Source organism: Bidens hawaiensis, unplaced genomic scaffold (genome assembly GCF_021521415.1).
Source record: "Bidens hawaiensis isolate Kalapana, Puna unplaced genomic scaffold, B.hawaiensis_p1.1 tig00088694_1, whole genome shotgun sequence".
Lineage (NCBI taxonomy): Eukaryota > Viridiplantae > Streptophyta > Magnoliopsida > Asterales > Asteraceae > Bidens > Bidens hawaiensis.
The window spans coordinates 7,873-18,134 of NW_027504353.1; the positions used below are offsets into that span (position 1 = coordinate 7,873).

Here is a 10,262-nt window from a genome sequence, read left to right on the forward strand (position 1 = left end):
ATAACCCATGATATCCCACAAAATGTGGTTGTGTTTTATGAGAAGGAACATGTTTTAAACAACCTTTTTAAAAACGTATACCACTTTATAACTGCTTTATTTTCATTTATATAATATATTTTGTAGTAAACTATTCTTCTACACATACTTTCAACACAAATAGAAAACCATGGAAGATAGATTAATTTCAAGAAATTTTCTTCATGTCAATGTAAATGTATGAATGCTTCATTTTCCCTTATATTTCTATACTACCATTTTTATTAAGAGATATCAATGTTTTTAATTATATGACAATTTGAACCGAAAATTATGCCAGCTACTGATAAAACACAGGTTTTTGCATCTATTACATTACTCTAAATTCGTTACTACAAACTTTTATTGTAATTCTACTAAATCATAGATAAGTTTATATATTTTGTACTTACAACTTAGATGATGAACTTAAATACCAAACATGATGAAGCTGAGTATGTGAAAACACCACATTCTCCTGATGACACAATTGTTTATTAATTTAAAATACACTAATCCTATTACATCTGTTAATATCAGGAAAATAGTGACAGCGTTCAGATTATTGACTTCAGTCCACACTTTAGCCCGTACAAATCTCAAGTTCAACGTGAATTCAGCGAAGAGGTTCGTTCGTATTTTTGTTTTAAATTTAAGTTCTTCATTAGACTAACTTAATTTTTTATAGGATTGCGAATTTGTAAAACAAAGCAAAAAGGGAAGAACACTTATTCATTGGAAATTAGATGATGTGATTGATGTTTCGAATTCCGAGGAAGTAAACCAGCATGAGGTAATTGAAGTTTCTAGCGATGACGAGGAGAATGAAGAAGATGATGCCGGAGACTCAGATTCAAGTTCTCCGCCAAATTCCAAGATTCCAAGAATTAGGTTTTTGAGCCGCAACCGGGTTGTTCGAGTTTGACTGGTTTTGTATAATAAAATTCGTAGAATGCGTACATGCTTTGATTAAGTCTATGTTACGCTTTTTAAGTTTGTTATTTCAAGTCTATGTTACGGTTTTTAAGTTTGTTATTTCAAGTTTTTATCTAAATGAGTGTTACAATTGTTTTGATATATATATATTAAGGTTTAAACATGTTATGAGTAGTTAAACGATTGTGTTAATTTCGTATCATATGAGTATTTAAATGAATCTCTTAATCTGAAACATAGCTTGACAAATTGTCACATGTGTTATTGACTTAATGTTAGTATCACATTACTGCGTTGATATTCCCATCCACCGGATGGGTAAACTGCTAGTTCACAACGATTATATATTATGCAATAAAACTTATGATACTAGTTTATGTGCTTATTTAGATGATACATATTCTCGATTTATTTATGGTTCGAGTTCAACAATAGCTACCGTCTTCTAGCCGCAGTTTCTCTTTGGCAATTGAAGTAAATAGCAGCAACAGGCGAACCCAGTTCATTTTCATGAGCAAAGGCTCTACTGTTGAATCTATCTCTTGTAGATGGGCAACTCACAGCGTGTCTTCCTTTTTGTTTTTAAAGAAAGAAGGCATATCTATGTCCAAACAGCACACCAATGGACTAGTTAGGTTAGAGACATTGATGATTGATTCGTACGACGTAAATGAAAACAAGAAATATGAACAAGTACCTGTGAATGCCGATGTTTGGCCTTGGCATCTCATAGCAGACTCTCTTTTCCTGAAGAAAACACACATCTCATATCACTTACTTGATTGCGCTTTTAAACCCATTATATTTGGCGCCATAAAATAAAAGTAGGACAAGTTTATTACAATCAGTTTCTTTACTATCCTCTTGATTTGAAGAATCTGAGGTGATTATAACAAATTGATGAATAAAACGTATAAAATGCTACATTCAAGAGCCTAAAAAATAGGTTACATGCATGCTTACAATTATATATAAATTATTTGTGCTTATAAGTGTGTGCCGCCAACATTCAATTTCTCTACACTTATAAATGTTATTAACCTAATAAAAATATTCACATCTTATCTTATCTTACTTAACTAATAAACAAAAATACTAGAGATGATGTGTCATAACCATATTCATTCTTATTTCTAATCTTCATTCTCATTAATCCATGGTATCCATGGGTCATTGCTTTAGTTGTTATGACCCATTAAACTTGATTCTAGGATTTCATTTATTATTAGTTATTATGATAACCCATTGATTGAGGAAAAAATAACCAACTTTCCATATTTAAAAAAGGAAAATCAAAAATAATATTTAAAAATTAATAATTTATTCGGTTTTCATGCAAATATACATCTCACAAAGAGAGTAAAATATCTCAATATATATTTGAGTATATATATTTGCATATGTGTTCTTATTTTTTATCTTTAAACTTTTTTCAAATTATTCTTTTTATTAATTTTAATATTGACAAATCCCGTGTATTACACGGGTCTAAAGCTAGTTTACTATAAGAGTGCGAAAAGTACAGAAATAACGCATTTGTTGTACTTATCACTCCTTTTTATATTTTTAAATGATGATTATATATATAAGTTATTTATATTTTATCTTTTGTATGGAGCAACAATTCCTTTATTGTTACATGACATGACTTATACACATAATTTGATTTTTTCACGTTCACGTGGGAACCGTTTTGGGTCATATTGGTAGTTATAACTTGTAAGGAACCATGCATTACTAAATAAATTATTTTTTTTAAAACAAAATTATAATGAGTAATGATATAGTATACAAATGTTTTAAAATCCATTTTTTATGCCTGTGCGATCATTAAACCAATAGAGTGTTACGCATTTCAAAGCCGATATGGTTATCTAAACAATAGAATATTAGAATGTACATATTTAGAACATTTGAATAGATGAATTATGAAGAAATGTTTATCTCGTCAATAAAAGAAATTGTTACCCATCTTCATTAAAATCAAGGTGACTTTTAAAGAGGAAAAACAAGGGGTTGCTAGACGTTTCGGGTTAATGGGTTAACAGGTCGAGTTTCATAGTAGAACTATTCAATCCGAACACGAGAAATATTTTGATTCGTGTAAGAAACTTCAACTCAAAAGCGTTCACATTTATAGTAGTGTAACCCGAGCACAACCCAACCTGTATTTATCTAAATGGGTTGGCAGATCGACATGTTTACTTAAACAAGCCATGTTTGGGTTGATGTTGATATGTTTAACCCGTTTAATCAGCACGAATGAGACCCGTTTAATTAAAAAGGTTAACCTATATTATACGAATTATACGTGATATTTTCCGTTGAAAATTTGGGTCTCTAGGAAAACCTAGGAAAAACATTTGTATAAGTAATTGTCAAGTGTCTTAATGGAGTCATTGTAATCATAAACAAATTTGAATTTAGTGTATAACGCATAAACTGAAGATGCTCATCATAGACTAGAAAAAAAAAATCAAACTTCGAAATAAAACAAAGGGTCAGGTTAAACATACCCACTTCCTTACTAATTATACACCCCCTGAATTTTCATTTCCCCTTAATATTTGTAATTAACATTATAGTCCCTTTTTATTTTATTTTATAATTCTCTCAAAGTATCAAATAAAAAACTATTAAGTTTTTATTTTTGTTTTACAATTTTTTTTATATATTTTTGTTATTGATTTTATTATTTTATTTCATTAAGATCTTATTAAAAGTTTGTTTATTTTTTTACATGTATTAAAAAGTTTTGTATGTTTATCTAGCTAGTTTTTTTTTTTTATAAAATATTTTCAAAACAATTTGATTTTTTTTTTGTTAGGTTTAGATACATGAGTTAATGTTACTTGAGAAAAGAGTCAAATTTATTTATTAAGTTGTATGTTATTTAACCTTTTTATTTATAAAAACTAATATATTTTTTTTATAAAAGAATGTAAACTCTCTTAATTTAGAAAAAACGCTCTTCAAAAAGATTAAAACAAGTATAGAAAAAAACATTTTTTTAAAACAAGAAAAACAATGTTTATTAGATAAGAAAAAAAACGTTTTTCTAAGTAAGAAAAAATATGTTTTTATTAAAGGCTTTTAAATATACATAAAAAGATAAATAGAAAAAAAGTTGTTAAATAGAAAAAAAAATAAAAATGCTTTTATAAAAATAATAATGATAATAAAAGATAACAAAATGACAAAAAAACAACAAAAAGGTCTAAATCGTATTAATGTAAAACCTAAGGGAGGGGTATGTTTAGTAAAACTGGATGGAGGTGGGGTACGTTTAACAGCACTCTAAAACAAATTTGAATATAGTTTTTTTTTTTTTAATTTCAAATTATGTTAGTATCCGTGAATCAAATTTTGCATTCCAGTTTTAAATAGAATTCGAATTTGTAATGTAATCAATGAAATAGTAAAAGAGGATGTTTGATTAAGAAAGAGAAGAATTTACCAAAAGAAGAGTCAGTGATGCCTGGGATGTCTGTAACTATCCTGAAAAAGAAGGAAACAAAGAGAAGACAAGTGTCAATTCATTGCTAAGGCTAATATTGTAAAATACCAATCTTAATATTTTATTGCTGTATTTATACCTTTAATTAAGCCTTTTAGTTTCTTTTCTTCTTTACTAAATTGATCTTCAGAATTTCAGTTTGAGACAACCATTAAGTCGTCCACCTTAAATTGATCTTTTAGTATCATCTGGTATCGAAGAAAGATGAGCGGGGTTGCGGGAACACTCTGTCCACCTTAAGGTACCTAGCCACTTTATTGCTTATATATACATACACATACAAGTACAATAGGTTTTAAACATTTACTTTTTTTAATCCTCAACTTTATTTACAAAAGATTTTTGACACAAAAAGTTTCACACATAACTCTTCAACTTTAGTTTCATATATTTACTTTTTAGCCAATTAACTTTGGTAATGAAACTTTTATCTTTTCAACTTAAATTTTTACTTTTTCAACACTCAACTTCGGGTAATTAAACTTATTCACAAAACTTTTACCATAACAAATTGAATCGATACCGATGATCGACCGACTTCCTGTCGTATTTCTACTGCAATACACGGTAGCTTCAAACATGCAATGCATGTAACTCACTCCGACATAATGTATGGATGGAAATACTTGTAATATAATTATATAAATATAGAACATATACTACTATACTTGTAATATGTATAATTGTATATTATAATGAAATTAAGACATGTGCTAATAATTAATTTTCACATGTTTATGTTTGTTTTAAGGCCAGAAGTCCTTTGGCACATGTAAAGTACAAAACATCATGATACCATTTCAGCATTTCACACAAGAAATTAAGCACACTAATAACGTACACCTCTTTTGTGACTCTAAAATTGGGAATTTAAAATTCCATTACCAATTAGGGTTTCAGGGCAATTTGAGCATGAGAAAATTAACCAATAAAACTTGTAATGTAACTAAAAATACTTATGCTGTTCCTTCAATAACCAAAAATTACTATTGATTATTTATTTATAGCAATAATAATATTAATTACCAGTGTAAGTGCTCCCTGAAATATGGATCACTAGGACCCGGAACATCCGGATCTGTCATTATCTGAAAATCAAAAACATATTTGATAAATTAGATTCATAATGTCCGATTAAAAGAATCAAACTATTATAAATTCTAAGGTTTGTTATGCATTTGGAATCATGGACGTCTCAAAGATGTTTGACTAAAGTTTGGAAATAAACATTTAAGAATTATAGTTTAAATGCCCATTTCCACAAATAATTCAAATAAGGTACATTAAACTACAAGCATATATAAGTGTAAAGTGTTATGAATAAATACAAACATCTAAAGTAAGACATGTATAAATAGCTATAGTTTTTTAACCAGAAAAATTATTGTTACTCGTATTGTATTTTGTAATTACTCTGTATCAAAACTGTAAGACTTATAATAATTACTTTAGTTATTTATACGTTTAGTAGATTAATTTCATTATTTATACTGGATCCCACTTATAAACATATTTAAAGTAGTCTTAAAAAACTATAGCAAGGAAAAATAAGACTTAATCAGAAGGTGGTGTACCAATGTAAAGAAGGACCTCATGTCACCACCCTGAACATCAACCTTAGGTTTAACAGTGAGACAAGAAGGAAACAGCTCATGACCATTGTTCACTTGGTTTGACGAGTTGTATGTTACACGCATATTCACACTCGGAACAAAACTGTCAACAACATCTCCTACAACCCGGCCAATCACCAGAGGATGATCTGACGTTAGTCTTGACATTTTTTAGTTAAACCGGTAGGTTTTTAGTGACAAAATGTGTTTTTTGGTCACTAGAGTTTTAGTAAGATCATCAACATGGTATGGCCATTTATATATTTGTAGGGTTCATGCAGAGACACCACTTTCTCTTGCTCCATATTAATCTTTGTCGTTTTTTAATTGTCACATATAGAATCAAACAAATGAATGGTATTCTATTAAATTAATTAAAAGAACAGGAAAATATATTTTTTTTCTCCAGCTAGAATACTTTATTAAATTTGAAAAAGAAACATGCAAAATATAGCATGATTCTATACGCTAGAAAAAAATATCTTCACTAAAAACGTACATCTTAAAGACAATGCGGTTTGATATATTTAAGGGTTCAAGTGAAATTTTAACCTCGTTTCTCTTTTTCATGAAAAAAATAAAACTTATCAGTTTTGTATTAAATTGCCAACAAACATTGGTTTTTTTTTCCGAAGGGCAAGTTTTATTAACGGAGGCACCCCAAGCCAAAGCAAGGCCAGCCAAACAACAAAGAAATTACAACATACTTACAAGAAGGAAAAGGCACACCAATCCTTTCAGTTTAGAGACTTTTATTTCGCTATGTTTCTAATTAAACCATAAGAAACTGAGTGATTTTAGGCCTTTCATAGTTTGTGTCGACTTTACTCTTTGTTTGAGAAATGTTTTTCGTTCCTCGCTTTCCACAACGAGCGTAGACTAAAATATAGATAAAAACTTCAAAGAATTTTCAAAAAGATTTGTTCTCACATTAATATGAAAATACAAGTGCCCTCATCCATTAGAGTAAAGTAAGGCCAAATTAATTTAGTACTACATCTAGTCTTGGTGCAAACTACCATACGAATGTGGACTGCGATCGGTTGCGGATTTTTTGGACTGAAATGGTTAAAGAGGGCAAATCACATGGACCAAAACCGTAATCTACTATTTTAATTATGTTTAGTATCAAAGTTTTTTGGAAAGGATATTATAGTTAAGTTTGAGCATAAGAGAGTTGGAGTGTAAGGCGACTCCACCAAGACTTACTTGTTTGAGGAAGTGAAGTGATCAGGAGTCATTTCATCAAAGCAAAAGCTATTCTCATGGGTTTCTACTTACAGAAATCTACCACCATAAATGTACAACTTTTTTGGGGGATTATATTCTATACATGTTCTAGTATCATTTTTTTGAAGGGAATTTTTTTAATTCTTATAATCGTGGGACTTAAATCCAAGACATCTCCCTCCTAAATCCAAATGTTTAAAGGCTTTGCATCTGCCAATAAATTGGTAATTAAATGTCACTACTGCTACATAACTGCGAAATAAATATACTTGTTTTCTTCAGGTCCAAATAACTAAGTATGCATGTTCGAGTGTTTAAATTTGTTTAATTTGCATCATCTCATCAGTTCTCGAACTAGATTAAAAAGAATGAATCCACCACTATAACACATTTAAATACTCTTATCATGATCATGATATTATTCGTTTAGCTTGCATTGGTTCATGGTTATGTGCTTTATATGATCAGAAGAGATCACATGCTTAAGTCTTAACTACTAAGTTTTGATGAAAATCAAGCCCAAAACATGTTTTATTTGACTTCAATAGATAATACTAATTTTTGAGTAAAAAATTTGCATTTGGATTCATTTGGATCTATTTAAATTATACAGTGGTTAATTTGAGCTAATGCAAGCTAACTAATTGAATGATTTCGGACACCCACGCATGCACGCACGCATAAACCACATTGATATTTTGCTCCACCTTAATTGTATATTCATCTAGAATAACTTGATTTGTCAATGCCATCGTTAAGCGACCGTATGCTTTTTTATCTTCTTCCATCACCTTAATGTCTTCAGCGGTTAACATGTCTACTGTTTTGTCAACGGTGGCTCTAGATTGGTAAATGCAGGTTGGTCAGTGAGGACCTAGCTCGATTGACCTCAACATACCCGAACAAGTGAAACTTGCAAACCCATGAAATCTAAATTTCCAATCGTCAAAATCCTCAATATTGATAAGCCTCGGTGGATTAGCATTGGAACTGAATTCATGGTCTAGGTGAACGTCAGTTTGAAGAAGGTAATCGGTTGTAGACGATATCTTGAAAAATGCTTGATTAAGACTCGCCAAAACCTGAAACTGGATTGCAAAACTTGTTTGTTTGCAGAGTTGAACAGGTTTGCAAACTATAAGGTTCGCAAATATGAAGTGGATTGCAAAACCAACAGGCTCGCAATATGACTTGGATTGAATAAGTATATGGATCGCAGAACAGCAAATGCGATTGCGATTTAGAATATATGCTATTATGAATTAGTGCTAAAACTAAATGCAACTGCTAGCTACTTTCTAATGCGATTGCGAACTAAATTCTAATTTACCCAAAACCCAAAAAAGCCATTAGATATCGATGCTTTATGATGAGTAGATTCCATGTGTAAAAACCTTCCCAAAACTCCAAGTAAAAATGTGATCTTTAGGTGAAATACTCAGTTTGTGAGCAAATGAAGCTGGTGATGAACAGTTCAAACCGAGCCAAAATCCATGATAATCTAATCTAGAATGGTGTAATGAGTAGCGAAATACATATTCAAAAAGTATCCAAAAACTTTAAAAAGTTGAGCCAAAGTTCTTATACCGATTGTAGATTTGTAGGTCCCCGAAAATGATATGAATCTAGCAATGCATCAAATCATAAACGGACACGTACATGTTCATTCTTTAATTAAATGAACCTGAACATAAACATGTGTCTGATTAATAATTCATGTCCGTATTCACGTTCTTTAAAGTTACATGAACGAACCCAAAAATGTCCTTGTTCGTGTTCGTTAGGTTTGTTTACATGCTCAATTGATTAAGAACTATGGGCCAATTTTCATGGGCTTTACTAATGATTAGTAGGTTCCAAGATACAAGGGACCATTTGACATCTTTCCAAACTAAATATATGTCAAAATATGAAGTAAAAAATAATTCCTTTTCGACATTCTTTATATAAAAAGTAAAGGGGAACTAAAATTTTAAATTAGTCAAAAAGAAACCAAAACTGAAAAACTGACCTGTCTTCTTGATTTGTAACTTAACAAAACTCATCAAAAGAATATTGGATGACCGATGACCCACAAAATCATTTGATGAAAGTCAAAGTCAGCGGGTTATATGAATGTAAAAAGTCAAAAGTCAAAGACAACCATCAACCCAACCCAAGAATATGCTAGTCTCAAAATAATAATTCCTCAAACCTTACATGCCTTTTAAACATAAACATAACACCATGAAACCAAATTCATACCAAACCACATAAAACATTTAACAACAAAACTTAAAAACAAGTGGAAAATCATATTACTCAGAAAGTGGGTTCACCTTGAACCTGTAGATCAAAGTTTTCTTCTTTGAAGTCGGGTTGTCGACGGTCAAAAGTATCTTGCCAAGCTCATTGATCTTGAAACTGTGGCTAATCACCGGCTCATCGGTTGGAGTCATCTTTTTAGCCTTCTGTATGATTATGGTGTAATGGCTTTCATCAGCGGGTACATATTCAGCAGTATAAGTTACCTCCCAACCGACTACGCGTAGCTCCCATACAAGTAAGCATTTCTGCAAAAAATTACATGTTTGACCAACGGCTTGACCAACTGTTAAAAACACAAAATGACATGTAAACCGTACCTCGTTTACTATAATCTCCACAGTCTGCTTGGTTGCTGGTTTAACAATAACCATTGAAGCCGGATCATCAATCGTGAATTCTGGATTGCAATCACAATAATCTACACTCGGCCCGCCATATTGAATTGGTACGTGCTCGGGTCTTATGTATCTGTTAAAACAACCCAACTTAGTTAAAAGGTAAAATATAAAGCAGTCAAGGAACCAAAATTTGAAAGTCCGAGTAGAGGTGCAAAAACAAGCAGGTCCGGTTGGTTGGGTTGAGTTTAGCCCTTTAGCAGTGTAAATGAACCAAGCTACTCATGAGCGGCCTTAAATGAGCTC

The 10,262-nt window shown here is 30.9% G+C and overlaps 2 pseudogenes; both read right to left on the minus strand.

Moving 5' to 3' along the window:
• Window positions 1-1,389: 1,389 nt before the first annotated feature.
• LOC143607882 (CEN-like protein 2) lies at window positions 1,390-6,426 on the minus strand (annotated as a pseudogene).
• Window positions 6,427-9,611: 3,185 nt separating this feature from the next.
• Window positions 9,612-10,089, minus strand: LOC143607883 (patellin-3 pseudogene; annotated as a pseudogene).
• Window positions 10,090-10,262: the final 173 nt, after the last annotated feature.